The 23285-nt window shown below is 39.5% G+C and overlaps 1 non-coding gene across 1 annotated transcript; it reads left to right on the forward strand.

Annotated features, from left to right (window-relative positions):
- The first annotated feature begins 19795 nt into the window (after positions 1-19795).
- On the forward strand, positions 19796-19897 carry LOC131645439 (small nucleolar RNA R71). The gene has a single exon (XR_009297060.1). It is a non-coding gene; the product is annotated as a small nucleolar RNA R71 (small nucleolar RNA).
- The last annotated feature ends 3388 nt before the right edge of the window (positions 19898-23285 follow it).

Consider the following 23285-nt stretch of genomic DNA (forward strand, 5'->3'; position numbering starts at 1 on the left):
CAGTCTTGGCCCAAGGGATTGTTTATTCAGATTTCATTCAATTATCAAAAATAAAAAACAAATAAATGAAAATGAAAAATAAAAGGAAGAAGAAATTAGAAAGGGATTTAGGGTTCGTAATGTGTGACCTTTAGACTTCTCGCGAACGAGCGCGGCGCCGGAGCTACGCCGAGCCAAATCTCTCCCTCTCCGACTCAGAGTCCGGCCGCCATACTCTATCAATCTCTCTTCGTCTTGATCTCAGACTCAGTTCTCTCTTCTCACGAGTACTAACGGCGACGCACGCGGCGTGAGGCGCGCGGCGGAGGAAGCCTCCTCTCCGATTCTCCGAGTGACTGGCGTTCCCTCCGTCTCCTCTCAAATTGTCGAGTTTTCGTCTTAATCGACCCTCTCTTCGTTCGCACTCCTTCCTTGCTTCTGATTCACATTGACCGGTTCAGTGCCTCTCCGATCTCGAAGGTGAAGACATTGAAATTGAGCGTAACAAACATAGGTACGATCTTAAGTCTTTATCTCTTTTATTCCGATTGACCTCTTCACCTAGAATTCTCTGCTTCATCTTTGTCTTCTTCTGAGCGTAACATCATGATTATCGTGACTGCGTGAGTAACAAATGCTCTGATATTTGCAGCGCTGTGGTTGTGTCACCGGTGAAGAAACGAAGATGAATTCGTTGAAGACGTGGTGCGTTCTTGATGCGTGGTTGCTGTTGCAGTGTTGTGCGACGATGAAGATTGATGATTGTCAGGGTTGAAGAAGTGAAGGTGATTGAAGAAACAGAGTGATAAAGAAGGTGAAGTGAAGAGGATCGTGGAAGTGAAGAGAGAGGTTCACGGTTGGTGGAGGATTCAAGGGATGAAATGATGAATCGTGGTGGTTATGGTGCGGAGGAGGGAGCGAATTGTGGAGAAGGGAAGTGATGGAAGGAGATGGAGAAAGGTTGAAGAAGGTGAAGGTTGCAGGGAATGAGTGAAGTGGAGGATGTGTGTGAATGGAGAAAAATGGTGGAGAGAGGAGTTTGAAGGTGGAGGTTCGGATTATATAGAGATTAGAGGGAGATGTTAGTTACAGATGAAGAATCTGAGCCCTTGAATTCAAAAGTTTGTTACGCCAATGAAAGGTAGAGATCGAATCGGTTATGAGGTTAGTTGTAACTCTGTTATGAACTCCTTCTTCTTTTTTTCTTCTGTTCTCACTAAATCCTCTCTTTTCTTCTGATTCCGTTATTACTCTGTTGGGATAGTTAGGATAGTAACTGTTATTTGCAAATTCTGTTAGAGGATGGTTGAGTCAGTTAGAGGATTCTGTTATGACAGTTAGAGAGTTAGTTAGGAAGTTAAGGGTTGGTTGCAACACTGTTTTTCTGTTTCAGTTAGTTGCAAAGTTGTTATGGGTTGTTGAATTCGGTTAGGTGGTAGTTATGATTCTGTTTATGGCTGGAAAGTTAGTTATGGATTAGAAGTTGGTTAAAAACTGTTACTGATGTCAGTAGAAAGTTAGGGTTAAAGTTTGAGTTGAAACTGAGTTAGTGATTGCCTTTTGAACATACAGGTCTGCTAGCCATTATTTTGTAAGCTATTTTGAATGTATTGGCTGCTGGGAATTTGTTCTTTTTTTTCGTGCTGAATCGATGCAGGGTTGCTTCGTGAATAAGCTGAATTTTTTTTGTTGAATCTGCCTAGAGTTTATAGATGCCCTGCTTGTGAGTTTTCTTTGGTGTTAGGCATGCTGAAACGTTTGACAACAAATGTCTTTGTAACTTGCAGGTTCAAATAACCAGGATACAAAGTCAAAGAAAAATGGGGACTTGAGTGATTGGAAGCCTTGAAGCAATGACTTTTATGTCTTTTATTTCCTGAACTGATGTCGTTTGTTGTCGGTTTCTAGATGCCATCTTTTGTCTGACTGTGTTGTGTTGTAGCAGGGATTTTTATTTGTATTGCAGGGTAGTATGGTAGGTTATGTACAGGTTGTTTGTATTTGAATGTTTGATTGATGTATGTATGGACATGGTAATTAGCTTGGTTGAAGGGCTGATTTTCATGTGTGTTATGTTGATTTCAGGCAGTCATGGTTCAAACTAACTTCAGATACTTGGCACGCACGGCTTCGGCGCGTATCATTCAAAGCAAACTGAAGGCAAAACAGGAACATGGTGGTATTGAAGGCTCATTGGAAATAGGTTTCAAAATAGTGTAAAACCTTGGTCAACTGTAGTCAAAATATGATTTTTTATAATTTTGTAATAGAGAGTTCTTTTTTGATAAATGAACGAGATCCCTTTTGTAGTCCAGATTTTTTTTTGATGGACTATGGTATGAATGTAATGGGTTTTGAGCTTTTGTAATGAACATACAAATGAACATGTGTTGGTATTTTGTAATATAACTTGGACCCCTTTGAATGTAATTTGACCATCCTCTCCAATTAATGACTTCTATTTGAATTCCCAATCTTTTTCCAATCTTGCAAATGCTGACTCATACAACATCAATGAGATGACAACTCAAGGTAGTTTATTATGGTCTTTGGTCAAAAAGTCCACAAGTTTGCGTATAATCTCCATATGTCTCTTTTCATCAATGCATCAATAACCACGCTTGTGCTTGAGATAAAAATCTTCAAAGCCTAAGTCGAGGGACTCAATTGTATGACAATACCTCCTTTCCAAGAAAGCACCTTAAGAACCTCAATCCATTTATTCTTTGACCTTTAAAATCAAACCAAACACTTGTAATAGAAGAAATCTGCCCGAGCGAGTCAAAGTCTTGAACTACTGTATGACCATTGTAACAAAAGACTTGATGAGACGCGCGCGAGCTCAAAACCCTAATTAAAGAGTATTGATTCAAATGACTAGGAAAATAGACCCTAATCCATGACAAATGATCCCATGCTTTGTATATGTTTATTTGATGAATGAATGCATGATGCGTTATATAACCTAATGGGAGGTATGTACATGAGCTTGTGAAATGCATAAGCCTAAGCCAGATAAAATTGAAAGGGTAGGACAAATTTGGGGTATGACAGCTGCCCCTATTTAATCGTCTTATACTCGAAGGTGAGATTGGCGCCAGCCTTTCGAACATTCGGAGTAGAAGAAGATTAAATACCAAAGACCCGAAATTTGTCCCGAGGAGATGGAGTGGTCTTTATTCTTTATTTTTTATTTTTTATTTTTTATTTATTTATTTTATTTTTTTTTTGATATCTGCTGGGGAAAGAAAATTCTCTTTTTGTTTTTTTTTGGTGGAAGAATTTACAGTGAGTAATTGGAAGGAGGGTGATAGCTTATAACGTGGTAGCGGTGCCGACACGGGGTTTTCAAAGAGAATGGTTGTATAAAACAATGATCGAAAAAAAAAGACCTCGTGCGATTTACGACTCAACGTCAGGACTGAAAGGAACAAGATCTCGCGGCGATCTATGACTCAACATCGAAAGAAGATCTCGTGGCGATCAACTCGTCAACAGAAAAAAAGGGAATAAGATCTCGTGGCGATCTTATGACTCAACATCGAGAAGATCTCGTGGCGATCAACTCGTCAACAGAAAAAAAGGGAATAAGATCTCGTGGCGATCTTATGACTTGACACCGAGAAGGTCTCGTGGCGATCAACTCGTCAACAGAAGAAAAGGGAATAAGATCTCGTGGCGATCTTATGACTCAACATCGAAAGAAGATCTCGTGGCGATCAACTCGTCAACAGGAGAAAAGGGAATAAGATCTCGTGGCGATCTTATGACTCAACATCGAAAGAAAATCTCGTGCGATTTTCCACACTTTGGAAAGGAATAAGATCTCGTGGCGATCTATGACTCAACATCGAAAGAAGATCTCGTGGCGATCAACTCGTCAACAGAAAAAAAGGGAATAAGATCTCGTGGCGATCTTATGACTCAACATCGAAAAAAAATCTCGTGCGATTTTCCACACTTTGGAAAGGAATAAGATCTCGTGGCGATCTATGACTCAACATCGACTCGACATCGAGGGACAAAAGAAGACATTGTGTCAGACACTCATCAGAGATTGAAGATACCTCGCATCGGCACCGTGGTTGGAAGAGATTTAAAATGTAGTAGCAGATATCAATCGGAATTTGTAAGGACAACTTTTTGTGTGGGGGATGTATTATTGTCTTGAGTAAGTACTGATTCTGATTATCTGGCTTATGCTATGTATGCATGTTTGAATTTTTCTATGGCGTAATGATCCGCTTTGACGGATGTGCTACGCTTTTGAGGATGCAATGTTATATGCAGTAAACACTATATGCAGGATGCCAAATAAAGGCATTGATGAGGTAAACACCAGGGAGAATCCCCCTAGTGTTAAGGACCATGTGGAGGTGCCAACAGATATTGGACTTTGATTTGTAAAATGCACCTTCTTTGACTTGAAGAATAATTTCTGACTCCTCACCATGTGCCACTGCTTGGAAGATTTTCAGCTCGAGGAGATTCCCTCGCTTCACCATGTCGAGGACGAGAAATTCAAGTAAGGAACTTTGATTAAGGAAGTAGAACAACTCCTAGGAGAAATAAACTCCTATACTTGAGGAATGGAACAAACTCTCAGGAGAAATAAACTCCGTGCTTGGGGAGAGACCAAGGTTCTAGGAGAAAAGAACTCCTATGATTAGGGAGAGGCCAATAAAGCTCCGAGGATCGTGCTCCAAGTTTCATGACCCATGAAGGAAATTGCCCCAGTGGATCCTTGGAGAGATTTGTCAAATCTCGACGTAACTGCCCCAGATTGGTAGAATTTGAGAGAGGTTAAACCTCGATTCAATTGCCCCTGATTAGTTGAATTTGAGAGAGATTCCTCGACTCGATTGCCCCTGATTAGTTAAATTTGAGAGAGATTCCTCGACTCGATTGCCCCTGATTAGGTATATCTTACTAGAATCCTCAATCTTTCTTTGTTTTGAAGTCAAACAACATGGAAACAACTTTACCACGCTCAACGGAGTCTTCAAAATCTTCCCCTCAGGGTAATCAAAGAAAGTATTAACAGTTCATGCCCAACGGATTTCTTTAGAGAACCTGCCCCTTGATGGTCAGCATTTGGAATGATTAGCTTTTACTCTTCGGAGTTCTCAAGTCTCTTGTACTTTAATATGATCAAGTTGCTCATTGATTCTCATCCTTGAAAATTTCCTTGATGTTAAGCACATATTTTGCATGCAAAAGAATGTTAATTCTAAGAATGATGATTCTAATGCAAAGCCTATGTTAGTCTTGAAGTTGTAAAAACCTTTTTTGTGAAATGAGGTTGCGACCTCTTGTGACCGAATCACAAGTTGACACAACCTCGATTTTCGCATATGGAAGATAAAGCAAGCATACGATACCAACATGGATATGAGTCATACTTCATTGGGAGTCAGTTAAACACTATCTCTTCGGAGTGCGCTTTCAAAATAAACCCTACTTCAATTAGGACTTTTAAGGGTTGTAACTTGGCCAGGTTCACGGTTTTGGAAACAAAGGATTTTTAGGCTCAAAATTATTTGGTGCCCACCCCCTTCATGATGTTCTCCAATCCTATGTTCAGTTAACTCGAAACGAGTGTTCATCCCTCACAAGGAATTTGAAATGGTTGAGGAATCAATGAGGTTCTTTGGACATGGCGGTCGCTCACCTTTTATTCTTTTGATTCATTGTCACACGACTTTGTTCTTGCTTGACAGTTTTTTTCTATGCTTCTTTTGCCATTTTTCTTTTCATCCTTTTCTTCTTATATCTTTTTTTTTTGCCATTTCTTTTTGCTATGTATATTTTTTGAACAAGTCGTGTGACCTCGCATTATCTTTGATTCGTTGGAGGTGATCGTGACCGCCTCACTTCTTTGATTTGATGAAGGATTACCACTGTGGTATCGTCATCTCTTGATCTCTTGATGGAATAAGGATAATCATTGCGGTTTTGACATTCCTCAACCTTTTGAAGGATAACCATTGTTGTATCCTTAGATGCATACCCTTTTATTGAGTTTTGAACACTCGATCAAGTTAAATGAACACTACCCTGCCCCAAGGTTAAAATAAGGGTTTTTGTGATTAGAAAAGAAACTCCTCCTTCAAGGCTCAAAGGGGTTGACGAGGGTCTATCTCCCTTATATCTCCGGTGTTTGGGGATTTGAAATAATGCCTGTACATCCTCAGTAGGGTTTTTTATTCAAAAACACACGATTAGAGATTTTGCATTTTTATTTTTCATCATTCTCCCTCAGCTTTTGCCTAAGCAAGCAATTAGTAAAGTTGGTATCGTAATGCCAAAACATTTTATAAGTGATAACGAATGGATTACTTCAAGACAAACATAAACAATGTATTATGATTTTCATTCAAAAATTAACAAGTTTTTACATGCTAGCAATGCTTAAACAAACAATAAAATGTTACAAATGAGAATGCAATGAAGAAACTAAATGAATGCCATTGTTGAGGAGACTTGACTCCGTCTGGACTTGTTGCTCTTGAATACTTTCTGTAGTTCTTTCCAAACACTTCAGATTATTTCAAAAGAGAACCCCAACGAAGTCATCCATGAATTGTAAACTTTTGCCTTACTTTAGGGATTCGAGCAATGCGAGTGATGCAATGCTCAAGATAAGAGTACGTCTTGCTTATCCCTCATGCGGGATCCCCAAGCATAGATGTTGTAGAAGTATTCATTATCGAAAGTGGAGGAACCTTGCATGGTCATCAAACTGAGAACTTGTGGTGAAGAAGACCTTGAGAATGAGGAGCATTGTGTAGAATACTCTTGATTACCACATGGAAGAAGATTCTGACGAAGTCACCCAAGAATTTGTAATGCTTTAGGGATTCGAGCAATGCGAATGATGCAATGCTCAAGATAAGAGTGCGTCTTGCTTATCCCTCGTGCGGGAGCCCCAAGCATATTTATTGAAGAAGTATTTGCCATCAAACATGGAGGAACCTTGCGTAGTCACCAAACTTAGGGAAGCTATTTGTTGCAAAGAGAACTCAAACACCCACTGAAACACCAACCTTCATGGATACAACTGAGCATAAGAACCTTGAGAATGAGAGATGTTTCTACAAAACATTCTTGATTTCCCCTTTTTTTTTTTTTTTTTGGAAAAGATTATGACGAAGTTGCTCGAGAATTTGTGGTGCTTTTATTATTATCATACCAACCAACTCAGCCAAGGAAGTAGCCTTCAACAAAATACGGAAATGAAATGATGATTGCCAATGTTGAGGAGCCTTGACTCCATTTGGGCTTATTCTTTTTTTTTGTTACTTTCTGGAATACGGGCATTCACTTATGCATGAACTCTTCGTTTTATGCGCAGGCCATTTGGAGTGAATGATATTATTTTGGAGTCAATGAGATCTTGGACTTTGTGTTTCAAAATATTACAATCCTCAGTTGAATGTCCAGATGTCCCAGAATGGTACTCACACCTTGCATTTAAGTCATATCCTTGAGGAATCGATGTTGGAGGGGGCTTAAACTCCTTTAGTTGGACCAAAGAATCCTTCAGCAAATGAGAAAGCAGCTGACTATAGGTCATAGGAATTGGGTCAATCCTTCTTGGTGGTCTCCTTGGCATTTGTGGACCCTGCTGATGGCAATGATTCCAATACCCATTCTGTTCAGGTGTCTTCCTCTTTTGATCTGGCTGTGAAACAAATGGAGATTGATGAGGTGGGAAACCTGGAACCCAAGATGGTGCATTATGCTTCTGATTTGAAGTGGATCTGACATAGAAGTATGAATCAACCTTTTCTTCCACCGCAGTTGGAACCCCATTTCCTTGAACAAACATACCCTCGAGGGTGAACAAAATCACTTTTGAATCAATGAGATCTTGAATTTGCTGCTTCAGCGCCCTACAATTCTCAATATCATGACCAGGTGCCCCAGAATGGAACTCACATCGAGCATTGGCATCAAAGGTGGGGGGAAGCTTTTCGGGCGTATCCAATTCTCGTAGCTCAACCAACTGAAGCTCCAGCAAACGGGGAAGTAACTGAGCATAAGGCATCGGGATAGGATTGAGAATTCTCTGAGGTTTCTTAGGCTTTTTCCCACACATTTGGCCTCCTTGATTCATTCTAGGGGCATGAACATTTTGACGTGGAGGCAATGGCACTTGAAATTGAGGGAGAGCTCCCTGAGGCATCCCATGAGTGAAAAGAGATCCTATTGGGGAGAAGGAATCAACAACTTCTGTTGCAGCAACAGGAACAACATCACCTTCCTTCCTTAATACCGTCTTCAGAACTTCCATGACCAAGCTCAATTGAGTCTTCAACTGATTGTTTTCCTCTTTTAGTGCACCCTGATTATGGATCAAGTCTTGCGTCTCCAACATAAGATGACCCATTTGTTCCCTCATCTCATCCATTTCCTCACGGAGTTGTTCCATAGTTGATCTTTGTGGCGGTGAGAAGTCAAATCCGTTATTGATCTTGAAATCTGGAATAGAAAGGGTCCCATAAGTATCTGAGAGAACCATGAAATGCATGATAGTGTGAATGCATGTTTCGTTTATGAGAGATCCTAAAGTCTTTTCGCACGCTTTTTAGTTCTCTTTTGGAATCAAAGCCCATTTTTTTTTTTTTGTATAGAATATCTTTTCTTTTCTTTTTTCTGATTTTCTATCTCCTTTTTCTTTTTCTCTCTTTTTTTTTTGGAAATAGACTTTAGGATCCCTCACAAATGAAGTGGATGAAACAATGATGTTATGCAATGCAAAGGCATGGGATCAAGGTCCATATAATCTTAGTAGCATATGTACAATCTCTGGATAACTGATGTAAAATCTCTGCATAGGTCAAATGTCACAGGATCAAAGGTTCAACGCCTTTTTTGAATGCCAGAATACCAAGCACCATGAGAACAGACCAAATAAAGGTCCGACCTCAAATATGAAGAGCCAAAGGTATGTAGGAGCCAAGGTTTCCTGTCCCACCCCAATCTCACGGGTATGAAGTCTAGACACGGACAAGTGGTCCCTAATGGTCACCAGGGTCTACAGTTCCCATGGGGTACAAAGTGTTTGTGGCAGCAAGGGTGCCAGACACAGTGTTCCATGAAAGAACCTCGCCCAGTTGTGGTACCCCATGTTGAACTCGATCGTAGCAAGGGCCACGGGAGTCAACATGAGCATCCACGCTAATCCTATGTGTCACGGGCCTGGGTAGTGGGCCTTTTACCTCACAAAAACCCCCCACCTGCAAAACAGAACAGAAGACCCCAAGGAACACAAAATATAATCCATATGCATGATGTGCAAGCAGAAAATAAACATGCAAACATATATACAAGATATAGACATAAAACAAATAAACACCCAATAAAATAAACAAACAAACGCAGGCTAGGATCGACTCGCTAAGAATGGACCCGCAATAGGTCTAGCAACATCCCCAGCAGAGTCGCCAGCTGTCGCACGCTCGCGAAAAATGAACAGAGTCGCCACCAATATATTTATCCCATAAGGGAAAGGAATACCAGGAAACCTAGCAAAGGAAGGAACAGGGTCTTGCGACCAGAGAATCAAGGTACGGGAGTCGGTTACGCGAGGGGAAGGTATTAGCACCCCTCTCGCCCATCGTACTCGATGGTATCCACCTATGTTTGTTTCTATCTAAAGGGTGTGTACTATATCTATGTCTATATGCGAATGAATGCGAAAGAAATACGGGGAAAAGAAGGAATATTTACAAATGTGCTCGTTCAAGCCCCGCGACTTGATGCCTACGTATCCTTTTCAGGAATCAGAGCGCCGTAGTTCGGCTCTTTAGTTTTTGTTTGTTTTTGTGTTTTTTAGTTGGGCGGCGTTAACGCTCGCACTCTTGCATAGGGGATCGACCTAGGATGCAATAGAGCGGAGATAACAGTGCCCTTAAGAAAGGAGAGAGAGAGAGAGAGAGAGTTTGAGTGTTTCGAGGAAATCCCTAAAGCAAGGGAAACTCGAGTTACTCTATGGTTTGTGTTTTTTAGAAGTTGGGAACTTACGCCTGAATGAGACCCTAAAGCAAGGGAGATCCAAGCACTCGAACGTTCCCTAAAGCAAGGGACGTTCAAGCTTCCATTCCCTTTTTAAGAATTTTCACTTTGATTATTAGTATTTTTTAAGTATTTTCTTTGTATTTTTTATGGGGAATTTATTCAAGTATTTTTAGATGTTTTATGGTTATAAAAGAAAAAGAAACTAGCCTAAGTAAACTAGCCTAATATGAATGGGAATTTCTACCTAATATTATCATGGTTTCTACCTAAGGTTAGGATTTAAAAGAAGCATGAAAAATAAAGCAAAAAGTGGAGTATTGAAAATAGCATACAAGCATGAAATCGAACAAGTCAAAAATATAGCACAAAAGATGAAGTAAAAAATACTACTATTTTTTATGGTTTTTTTATGGAAAAATTGGATTACAAGTCAAGCAAAAAGATTAAAACAATTAGCCTAAAACTAATATTTTTAGTGATTATTTTTATGTCAAAAATGAGTATTAAAGCCTAAAAGAAGATTAGCAATTTTTATTGTGTTTTTATTATCAAAAAAATAATAAGAGAAAACCAAGTTAAAAATCTAAATTCTAATATGAAATGGTGTAAGTCAGGGGGGTGAGAAACTGAAAATGATGGTGTATGAGCTGAAATTTACGCAGGCCCAGGGATGGAGGCCCACAGACATTTTATTGTTCAGCATTTGTATCAAACAGAGGTGCATCGGGCCTTATGGGGGTGAAGGTCGAATCCAGTCTTGGCCCAAGGGATTGTTTATTCAGATTTCATTCAATTATCAAAAATAAAAAACAAATAAATGAAAATGAAAAATAAAAGGAAGAAGAAATTAGAAAGGGATTTAGGGTTCGTAATGTGTGACCTTTAGACTTCTCGCGAACGAGCGCGGCGCCGGAGCTACGCCGAGCCAAATCTCTCCCTCTCCGACTCAGAGTCCGGCCGCCATACTCTATCAATCTCTCTTCGTCTTGATCTCAGACTCAGTTCTCTCTTCTCACGAGTACTAACGGCGACGCACGCGGCGTGAGGCGCGCGGCGGAGGAAGCCCCCTCTCCGATTCTCCGAGTGACTGGCGTTCCCTCCGTCTCCTCTCAAATTGTCGAGTTTTCGTCTTAATCGACCCTCTCTTCGTTCGCACTCCTTCCTTGCTTCTGATTCACATTGACCGGTTCAGTGCCTCTCCGATCTCGAAGGTGAAGACATTGAAATTGAGCGTAACAAACATAGGTACGATCTTAAGTCTTTATCTCTTTTATTCCGATTGACCTCTTCACCTAGAATTCTCTGCTTCATCTTTGTCTTCTTCTGAGCGTAACATCATGATTATCGTGACTGCGTGAGTAACAAATGCTCTGATATTTGCAGCGCTGTGGTTGTGTCACCGGTGAAGAAACGAAGATGAATTCGTTGAAGACGTGGTGCGTTCTTGATGCGTGGTTGCTGTTGCAGTGTTGTGCGACGATGAAGATTGATGATTGTCAGGGTTGAAGAAGTGAAGGTGATTGAAGAAACAGAGTGATAAAGAAGGTGAAGTGAAGAGGATCGTGGAAGTGAAGAGAGAGGTTCACGGTTGGTGGAGGATTCAAGGGATGAAATGATGAATCGTGGTGGTTATGGTGCGGAGGAGGGAGCGAATTGTGGAGAAGGGAAGTGATGGAAGGAGATGGAGAAAGGTTGAAGAAGGTGAAGGTTGCAGGGAATGAGTGAAGTGGAGGATGTGTGTGAATGGAGAAAAATGGTGGAGAGAGGAGTTTGAAGGTGGAGGTTCGGATTATATAGAGATTAGAGGGAGATGTTAGTTACAGATGAAGAATCTGAGCCCTTGAATTCAAAAGTTTGTTACGCCAATGAAAGGTAGAGATCGAATCGGTTATGAGGTTAGTTGTAACTCTGTTATGAACTCCTTCTTCTTTTTTTCTTCTGTTCTCACTAAATCCTCTCTTTTCTTCTGATTCCGTTATTACTCTGTTGGGATAGTTAGGATAGTAACTGTTATTTGCAAATTCTGTTAGAGGATGGTTGAGTCAGTTAGAGGATTCTGTTATGACAGTTAGAGAGTTAGTTAGGAAGTTAAGGGTTGGTTGCAACACTGTTTTTCTGTTTCAGTTAGTTGCAAAGTTGTTATGGGTTGTTGAATTCGGTTAGGTGGTAGTTATGATTCTGTTTATGGCTGGAAAGTTAGTTATGGATTAGAAGTTGGTTAAAAACTGTTACTGATGTCAGTAGAAAGTTAGGGTTAAAGTTTGAGTTGAAACTGAGTTAGTGATTGCCTTTTGAACATACAGGTCTGCTAGCCATTATTTTGTAAGCTATTTTGAATGTATTGGCTGCTGGGAATTTGTTCTTTTTTTTCGTGCTGAATCGATGCAGGGTTGCTTCGTGAATAAGCTGAATTTTTTTTGTTGAATCTGCCTAGAGTTTATAGATGCCCTGCTTGTGAGTTTTCTTTGGTGTTAGGCATGCTGAAACGTTTGACAACAAATGTCTTTGTAACTTGCAGGTTCAAATAACCAGGATACAAAGTCAAAGAAAAATGGGGACTTGAGTGATTGGAAGCCTTGAAGCAATGACTTTTATGTCTTTTATTTCCTGAACTGATGTTGTTTGTTGTCGGTTTCTAGATGCCATCTTTTGTCTGACTGTGTTGTGTTGTAGCAGGGATTTTTATTTGTATTGCAGGGTAGTATGGTAGGTTATGTACAGGTTGTTTGTATTTGAATGTTTGATTGATGTATGTATGGACATGGTAATTAGCTTGGTTGAAGGGCTGATTTTCATGTGTGTTATGTTGATTTCAGGCAGTCATGGTTCAAACTAACTTCAGATACTTGGCACGCACGGCTTCGGCGCGTATCATTCAAAGCAAACTGAAGGCAAAACAGGAACATGGTGGTATTGAAGGCTCATTGGAAATAGGTTTCAAAATAGTGTAAAACCTTGGTCAACTGTAGTCAAAATATGATTTTTTGTAATTTTGTAATAGAGAGTTCTTTTTTGATAAATGAACGAGATCCCTTTTGTAGTCCAGATTTTGTTTTGATGGACTATGGTATGAATGTAATGGGTTTTGAGCTTTTGTAATGAACATACAAATGAACATGTGTTGGTATTTTGTAATATAACTTGGACCCCTTTGAATGTAATTTGACCATCCTCTCCAATTAATGACTTCTATTTGAATTCCCAATCTTTTTCCAATCTTGCAAATGCTGACTCATACAACATCAATGAGATGACAACTCAAGGTAGTTTATTATGGTCTTTGGTCAAAAAGTCCACAAGTTTGCGTATAATCTCCATATGTCTCTTTTCATCAATGCATCAATAACCACGCTTGTGCTTGAGATAAAAATCTTCAAAGCCTAAGTCGAGGGACTCAATTGTATGGCAATACCTCCTTTCCAAGAAAGCACCTTAAGAACCTCAATCCATTTATTCTTTGACCTTTAAAATCAAACCAAACACTTGTAATAGAAGAAATCTGCCCGAGCGAGTCAAAGTCTTGAACTACTGTATGACCATTGTAACAAAAGACTTGATGAGACGCGCGCGAGCTCAAAACCCTAATTAAAGAGTATTGATTCAAATGACTAGGGAAATAGACCCTAATCCATGACAAATGATCCCATGCTTTGTATATGTTTATTTGATGAATGAATGCATGATGCGTTATATAACCTAATGGGAGGTATGTACATGAGCTTGTGAAATGCATAAGCCTAAGCCAGATAAAATTGAAAGGGTAGGACAAATTTGGGGTATGACACACACTATTGTGGTTAATGAGCAATTCAAACTCAATTGGTCCAAGGTTGCCTATCAGGTGAGTGTTGAAACAAAAACGGATATTCATAGGTCGAATACCGCCATAGGGATTTAATCCTAGGAGTGGTTCACGCATACCTACAGCATTGGCTATCATGGTAACTAGGCCTCCTATAAGGATAGGTGTGTGAGGAGTGTCTATGATACGGGTGAAATTGGCTACCATAAAGGTGGCCGCATTTACAGGACGGCCTTGTGAAGCGCAAAACATAATGAAAAGCTCATCACGGGATACCAAGGAAATGGTTTGCTCTTTTCCGAACAAGGTATGGGCTAGGATCTTATGGAAATACCTAATAGAAGGGTTATGGATGCTTTCAGAGTACATATCCTCAGGTTCAGGGTGGTAGTTTCCAGTTATACTTCCCCAGAAATAGTCAAGCTCACAGTGCGGGAGAAGTTCCTCTTGGGTGACAGTGAAAGTATCAGGGCCACTAGGAAAACCTAAAAGGTTAGCAAACTCGTTATGGGTATAACGGAAATCAACACCAAACAGTCTAAATCGGATCAGGCCACGGTTAAAACCTAAACCATGGTTGGGCAGGTAGTTCAAAGAACTAAGGAACTCCAGGGTAATCCTACGAAAAGTACTAAATCTCCTCCTAATGGGGGAAGCGTCCCAACCTATCCGGTGTAGATAGTACAACACACACTCTCTAATGCCTAAGGCATTCATAGCACGATCATCATCATAAATGATGGGTGTCATCTCCCGACTGACTAAGTCCTCAAACCTCCTCCTCTGACCTGCTCCTCTGAACGTGATACTCATATAATCTACTCTAGCCATAACGAAGTTAGTCACTAGCTAAATAAAGGTAAATTAGCCTGAAAATTAAGTAGATTAAAGAGATAATAGTCAGCGATGGCCAAAAGCCTTTTGAGTAAAAAGAAAAAGAAATAAAGAGAAAAATAAGAAGAACATGAATAAAAATGAGAAAAGGAAGTAAATTTTAGGAAAGAAAAATAGAAAAAAAAATGAAATAAAATAAAATAAAAAACTATAAAGGAAATTATAGCTAAAATAAAGAAAACATAAACACATTGGGTTGTCTCCCACGAAGCGCTTTGTTTAAAGTCGTAAGCTCGACCATACTAGTGTTACCTAGTCAGTGCGGTGAGGAGAAACCTCTACTAATTTCATGCAATTAGAATATTATTTATTATCTATGAAGTAGTAGTGTTTCAATCGTTGCCCATTGACTATGAATGGTTCGTTAGATCTACTCTTGATTTCTACGGCTCCACTAGGCAGTACCTTTGTAATTTTAAAGGGACCAGACCACCTAGATCTAAGTTTTCCTGGGAAGAGTTTTAGTCGAGAATTAAATAATAGCACTATATCTCCTACATTAAATTCTTTTCTCGATATTCTTTTATCGTGCCATTTTTTCGTTCTTTCTTTATAGATTCGGGCGTTTTCATAAACGTCTAATCTAAGCTCTTCTAATTCATGAATATCTAAGATTCATTTTTCACCGGCGGCAGAATAATTTAAATTAAGGGTATTAATTGCCCAATAAGCCTTGTGTTCCAATTCGACCGGCAGGTGACAGGATTTTCCATATACCAATTTGAATGGTGTGGTTCCAATGGGTGTTTTAAAGGCAGTTCTATAAGCCCAAAGTGCCTCAAGTAGCTTAGTGGACCAATCTTTCCTAGATGTAGCAACAGTCTTCTCTAAAATTTGTTTAATTTCTCTATTTGAGACTTCGACTTGTCCACTAGTTTGTGGATGGTAAGGTGTTACTACTCGGTGGTGAACACCATATTTTAATAGAAGTTTCTCAAGAATTTTGGATATGAAACGTGAGCCACCGTCGCTAATTACTACTCTAGGGATACCGAATCTAGGGAAGATGATGTTTTTAAAGAGTCGGTTTAGTACTCGCGTGTCATTCGTAGGAGCGGCAACAGCCTCGATCCATTTCGAGACGTAGTCAACAGCGACGAGTATGTATTTGTTACCAAACGAAGAAGGAAATGGTCCTATGAAGTCGATTCCCCGCACATAAAAGACTTCAACTTCCAAAATGCCTTTCTGAGGCATTTCATCGCGTCTTGATATATTTCCAGTGCGTTGGCACCAGTCGTAGTTCTTAACAGCGATGTGGACGTATTTCCATAAGGTTGGCCAAAAGAGACCAGCTTGTAGGATCTTTGCACAAGTCTTGGAAGTGCTTGCATGTCCTCCATAGGGAGCAGCATGATAGTGAGAAATTATGCTTCCTACTTCTTCTTCAGGGATGCAACGACGGAATATACCATCGGCTCCTCTTTTGAAAAGAAGTGGTTCGTCCCAATAATATTGTTTCAGGTCGTGGAAGAACTTCTTCTTTTGTTGGTAAGTTAAATCTGGTGGTAATATTTTAGCGGCTAGGTAGTTAACGAGATCAGCATACCAAGGTACGGTGGAGTTTGCTATATATGCTTTGGCAGTTCTTTCTACTTCGGTTTGAGTATTGTTTAAAGTTTCTGTTACCGAAGCGATGTCTAATTGGGCTATGAGTCGCTCATATGGGAAATCATCATTCATGGGCACTTCGTCAAGTTTATTTCCTTCCATTCTTGATAAGTGATCAACAACCACATTTTCGGTGCCTCTTTTGTCCTTAATTTCAAGGTCCAACTCTTGCAAGAGTAGGATCCATCTAAGGAGTCTTAGTTTGGCATCCTTTTTGGTTAATAGGTATCTAATAGCGGCATGGTCGGTATAGATTATGATTATCGCTCCTACTAAGTAGGATCAAAATTTATCTAACGCGAATACCACAGCTAAGAGTTCCTTCTCTGTTGTGGCGTAGTTCATTTGTGCAGGATCTAAGGTTCTACTGGCGTAGTATATCACATGAAGTTTTTTATCTTTTCTCTATCCTAGGACAGCTCCTACAGCGTAGTCACTAGCATCGCACATAATTTCGAATGGTTCGTTTCAGTTAGGTGGTTGCATGATTGGTGCGGATATCAGTGCTTGTTTAAGAGTTTGAAAGGCGTTTAGACATTTCTCATCAAATATGAATTCCGTGTCCTTAATTAGTAGCTCAGTCAATGGTTTGGTTATTTTAGAGAAATCTTTTATGAAATGGCGGTAGAAACCAGCGTGTCCTAGAAAACTCCGTATTTCTCTAACACTTTTCGGGGGTTGAAGGTTTTCAATGATTTCGATCTTAGCTTTATCAACTTCAATCCCTTTATCAGACACGATGTGTCCAAGTACGATTCCTTGTCTTACCATGAAATGGCATTTTTCCCAATTTAGTACTAAGTTGACACTTACGCATCGTTTAAGTACCATCTCCAAGTTCGAAAGACATCCTTCAAAACTTTCTCACATACAGAGAAATCATCCATGAATACTTCCATCATGCCATCGAGAAAATCAGCAAAGATCGACATCATGCATCTTTGAAATGTCGCGGGTGCGTTACACAATCCGAACGACATTCGTCTGTAGGCGAATGACCATAAGGACATGTGAACATCGTCTTTTCTTGGTCATCAGGATGGATAGGTATTTGAAAGAATCCTGAGTAACCATCTAAATAGCAGAAATGGGAGTGTTTGGCCAGTCGTTCGAGCATTTGGTCAATGAAAGGTAAAGGAAAATGATCCTTTCGAGTGGCTTTGTTGAGTTTTCTGTAGTCAATACACATTCGCCATCCAGTTTGAGTGCGTTGCGCTATTGATTCGCCTTTAGGGGTTGTAATGAAAGTGACACCTCCTTTCTTGGGTACGACATGTACAGGGCATACCCACTTACTATCAGATATAGGGTATATGATTCCTGCTTCTAACAGCTTTTGAACTTCCTTTTTCACTACATCGCATAGAATCGGATTGATTCGTCTTTGATGTTCTCGCGAGGTCTTACAGTCTTCCTCGAGCATAATGCAATGCATGCAGATAGAGGGGCTTATTCCCTTTAGATCAGATATGTTATAGCCTAAAGCGGTCAGATATTTCCTAAGGACATTGAGTACCGTTTCAGTTTCAATCTGTCCAAGGTCAGCGTTTACTATAACAGGTCGTTCAAGTTCTTCATCTAGGAATTCATACCTTAAATCTTTGGGTAGTGTTTTAAGTTCTATAGCAGGTTTCTTAGGGCAAGGAATAGGATCAGGGGTTAATGCTAGGCATTCACTCAGATTATTATCTTGGTATTCCTCACGCCAGTTATCGTCCTCGAAAATAGGTGGCATTGGTATTTTTAGAACTTTAGAGTAGGTGTTTTGTTGTTTCTCCATTTCTTTAACGCATTCATCAATAACGTCCAAGAAACAAGAAGAATTGTCTATGGCTGGGGCTTTGAAGAATTGGGAGAGAATAAACTCTACTTTCTCTTCACCGACCTCGAAGGTTAACTTTCCTTTCTTCACATCTATAATGGCACCAGCAGTTGCTAAGAATGGCCTTCCTAGTATAATAGGGATATTATAGTCCTCTTTAATGTCCATTATTATGAAGTCATTAGGAATATAGAATTGTCCTATACGAACAGGTACATTTTCAAGCATTCCTACGGGAAACTTGACAGATCGGTCAGCTAATTGCAATGACATTCTTGTTGGTCTTAGTTCACCTAATTTGAGTTTTTCACAAATAGATAGAGGCATTAAACTAACACTGGCTCCTAAATCACATAAGGCTTTGTCTATTATGAATTTCCCAATTACACAAGGTATAGAGAAACTACCAGGGTCTTTTAGTTTAGGAGGCATGTTATTTTGAATGATAGCGCTACACTCAGCAGTTAGTGTAACAGTTTCGTTTTCTACTATCTTTTTCTTGTTGGATAAGATCTCCTTTAAGAACTTAGCATATGAGGGCATTTGGGTAATAGCTCCTGTAAAAGGAATGGTAACATTTAGTTGTTTCAGAAGCTCTACGAATTTCTTAAATTGGCCCTCATTCTTGGACTTAGCAAGTCTTAGAGGATATGGGATCGGTGGTTTATATGGTGGGGAGGCACGTAAGGTTTCTCTTTTTCAAATGCCTCTTCATTCTCATCCTCCTTTTCAGTTTCAGGTTGTTCTCTTGGTTTTTCAGTCGCTTTATCAGGTTTTTGATACATGGTTGGGTTTTGAAGCCTTGGGTCGATTGGTCCATCTAACTCAGTTCCACTTCGTAGTGTTATGGCATTAGCGTGCCCTTTAGGATTGGGTTGTGGTTGAACAGGAAATGATCCAGAAGGTGCGGAAGTAGTTGCTTGTTGTTGGGCCACTTGAGCAATCTGAGTTTCTAACATCTTATTATGGGTCGCTAGGGCATCTACCTTAGTTGCTAATTGCTTCAATTGTTCACCGGTGTGAACATTTTGGTTGAGGAAATCCTTATTTTGTTGAGCTTGGGTAGCAATGAAATTTTCCATCATAATTTCAAGGTTAGACTTTCTAGGAACATTAGGCATATTAGGAATGTTAGCAGCAGGTTTTTGGTAACCTGACGGTACAGCAGGTGCTTGATTTGGTACAAACAGAGCGTTGTTATTTTTGTACGAAAAATTAGGATGATTCTTCCATCCAGGATTGTAGGTGTTGGAGTACGGATTCCCTTGAGCGTAGTTAACTTGATCAACCGAGACTCCTGCCAAAATAGCACATTCGGGGGTAGCATGTCCAAGAACTCCACATAATTCGTAGTTTGGAGTTACGCAGCCACGGTGGCTGCGGGCGGTAAGGTCAAGCTTTCTAGCTTTTGGGTAAGGGCATCTACTTTAGCGTTTACTTTGTCTAGGCTACTAATTTCGTACGTTCCGCCTTTAGTTTGAGATTTTTCCACAGGAGTTCTTTCGCTTCCCCATTGGTAATGATTTTGAGCCATGTTTTCAATTAGTTGATAGGCTTCGTCATACGGCTTATCCATAAGTGTGCCACCAGCAGCGGCATCTATTGACAACCTCGTGTTGTACAACAGTCCGTTGTAAAATGTATGAATGACGAACCAGTCTTCTAATCCGTGATGTGGGCACATTCGCATCATGTCCTTATATCGCTCCCATGCATCGAAAAGAGATTCAGTTTCCTTTTGTCTGAATCCATTGATTTGTGCTCGTAACGCAGCTGTTTTGCTAGGAGGAAAATAACGTGCTAAGAAAACAGTCTTCAATTCTTCCCACGTCGTAACAGAATTTTGTGGCAAGGATTGCAACCAAGCCCAAGATCTATCTCTCAGGGAGAAGGGAAAAAGGCGTAGTCTTATTGCATCGGCAGTTACTCATCACGGTATCAGCAAATTGGATGAACTCTGTTAAATGTTCGTTAGGATCATCGGTAGGAACACCGGAAAATTGACGTTGTTGAATGGTTGATATCAATGACGGCTTCCGCTTGAAATCGTTTCGGTTAATAGCAGGGTTAACAATGCTCTTGTGGGGCTCTAGTTGAGATGGGGTGGAATATTCTCTGAGTGGACGATTTCGCGGTCCTTCGGCCATTTCTACTTTCGGCTTGAGTTCTTCTTCGGATTCTTGGTCGGAGTCAGATTCTGACTTAGCGGCTGATTCTTTTTCGGAATCTGAGAGAGGAAAGGGAATGTTGTGATCTGAACAGTATTTCCTGATAGCCCGTCTTACGTTAATAAGACGCTCAGGTTCACTCGTCGTTCATACTAAGGTATCGCTTTTTGAGCGAGTACTTGGCATACAATTGACGTTAAAGGAAAAATAAAATTGGTTGCCTTAGTCTATCGCGCAACGGGTAAATCGCACTATTGACTAAAATCAGTCCCCGGCAACGGCGCCAAAAACTTGATCGGGATTTTGTTTATGTCAATCGGGATTTCACTGCAAGTATATAACTTAGTCGTTAAGTTTTAAAAGATTATCGAACCCACAAGGATTGAGGGTCAAATAATGCGGGTTTTCGTTGCTAATGTCAGCTAAGGCTATCGATTTGTTTTGATTAGGAAACGGGAAATTAAATTTTAGTTTTAATTAAGTAATGGGAATTAATATACCGGTGTGCTTTCATCGACCATCGAGTTAATAATCTTATGCATAGTTCGAATCATAAAATATTTTCAGAATAAGTTATTTAAATTAAAAATCTTTGCCTCACGCTTTCGCGTCTATTGACTCTAATTATACTGACAGTTCTAATACATTTGCTTTCGCTAAATTACCACAAACCAAAAATACTTTTTGAAATTTAAATAAAATACAATCGACTCTAAAGCGCTTTCGCTGTTTTTAGAGCTGATGTTTGATTTCCACTATCAGGTAAAAATCTCAAACTGCCGTTATCTTAATTTTGTACCTTAACTGAATTTCTACTATGGTAAAAAGAAATCCTTTTAACAATTAATTTAAAAATCATAACCAAAAAATAATTTTAGTACAGTTTTATGCAATCAGTGATTATTAATTCATCCGGTTAATGGTTAGCACACCAGTACAAAGTAATTAGCCAGACATAATATTAATAATAGTTCCAGAATAAAAACGATAAACAGAAATATATTCAAGCATGATATCAGATACGAATATTAATGACAGAAACATATAAATAAATAAAAACCTGGAATTAAATTGAAGTAGCAGAAATTTGTTCTTCTTGAATACAGACTAAATGCAGAAACTGGAACTTTGAAACGAACAGTAAATTTCCTAAATCTAATACTAAATTCGGAAGCTTGAAATAAAAATCAAATGCACTTAATTTCCGGTGTAGAAATTAAGTGCTTAAACGATGCAGGAATTCGAAACAGGAATGGAAATTAAACTTGAATCTGGGAACTAATTGCAGCAAATTGAAATGAAAATGAAAACTAGGTTATTACTGGGTGAAATTCTCCGAACCCCTCTTTATGTTCCTCTTTGACTTTTATAATAGAGGACTTGGACAGTTCCTGAGAAAATTCCGGGGCAGTCGTTTCGTTTACTGAAGAATTGGTAGCTTGGACTTGATGGAGATTCTTGCGGAGTGGAGAGGAAAACCTGGGCCAGTGGTAAACGTGAGGCCAGTGGAAAACGTGTTCTGCATTGGGCTTAAATTAGAGACTGGGGCGGGGGCCCTTAAAGAGGTATGGGCACCCCCTTTGTTTCTTTCTCTTTTTCTTTTCATGAGAAGCTGGTGAGTGGGGATGGGGGCCCCAGTAATGCTATGGGTCCCCCCCCCCTTTCTTCTTTGTTTCTTTTTTTCTTTTTTTTCTTGCAGAACGTGAATGAAGAGTGGGGGTGAGGGCCCCATAAGTGGTATGGGCGCCCCCCTCACATATATATATATTATTTTTTTATTTTTTCTTCTTCTTCCACTTTCTTTATTTGGGTCTGGGGCTTCCAAATGCGGTCTTTTATTTTTCTCCACTTCTTCGGATAATTCCTCGAAAAATGTCATGATTTTCTTCTTTTAGTTGAACTCGGGATAATTTGAATACCTGAAATAAAGTGAGAAAATACCAGCGTAATATCGAAATAATATAATATAAATGATCTAAAATGCAGATATAATCTATGTTAATCAAATAAAATATACATTATATTTTCACGTTATCAATAAGATCAAAACTCAATTACTTAATATGACCCTTTCATCTTGTCTCAATTGTTATGGTCGACAACTCATCTTGTCGAGTTTATAGGAACAACATCTTGATCTTAAGGTTAATATGTCGACCTTTGACACCAACAGTCGAAGACTACCCTTGTCGAACACATAACCATATCTTCCCGTATTTCAACTATGTATTATCTCAGCATCATATTCTCCTTGTTGAGCTTAGCATGTCGAGAATCTCATGCTAACAAATTGCCCCCTAAAAATGTCACTTTTGACCATTTGGGATACATGTGGCATTTTTAAAACTTCCACAGCTGTTTAAAGTGGTGTGTTGACGTCATCATCATCATTACCTCTTTATCAAAATGTCTTTTCAAGACTGTAGCGATGAAAATTGAGATCAAAGCCATTGAATTTACTTGACTCATTATTTTAATGAAAGTCGCCACTGCGCTTTATTGTTTCCAAAGGAAACGGGAAAAGGGCGAAACAAAACCCAAAGAAATTTTTAAATTAAAACTAATAAAAAGCAGAGATCTTAGGTACGAGGGTTGATTATGCAAGGGAGAGGTATTAGCACCCCTTACATCTGTGTGGTACTCCACAGGAACCTTTTTGTAAATTGTGTTAAAAAAGAATTGTGTGCAAAAGAGAGTTTGCTTGATTTTAAAATTATGCTCGGTAAGACATTACGTCTTGTGCCTACATACCTCCTGAGTACAATGGATAATTCAGAGCAACTGTAGTTTCACTTAAAAAGGAAACAAAAGATTTTAATTTAAAATAGGATAGACACTGGATTATCATAAGGGAGAAAACTCAGTCAATCATTCTTGAACATTAGAACAGATGGACCATTTGCATCACAAATGAAAGAAGGACTCCAACTTGGATTAAATCAACAAGTATGCCACTAACTCTTTCAAGTGGAAAAGAATCAATCAT

Source organism: Vicia villosa, linkage group LG1 (genome assembly GCF_029867415.1).
Source record: "Vicia villosa cultivar HV-30 ecotype Madison, WI linkage group LG1, Vvil1.0, whole genome shotgun sequence".
NCBI lineage: Eukaryota > Viridiplantae > Streptophyta > Magnoliopsida > Fabales > Fabaceae > Vicia > Vicia villosa.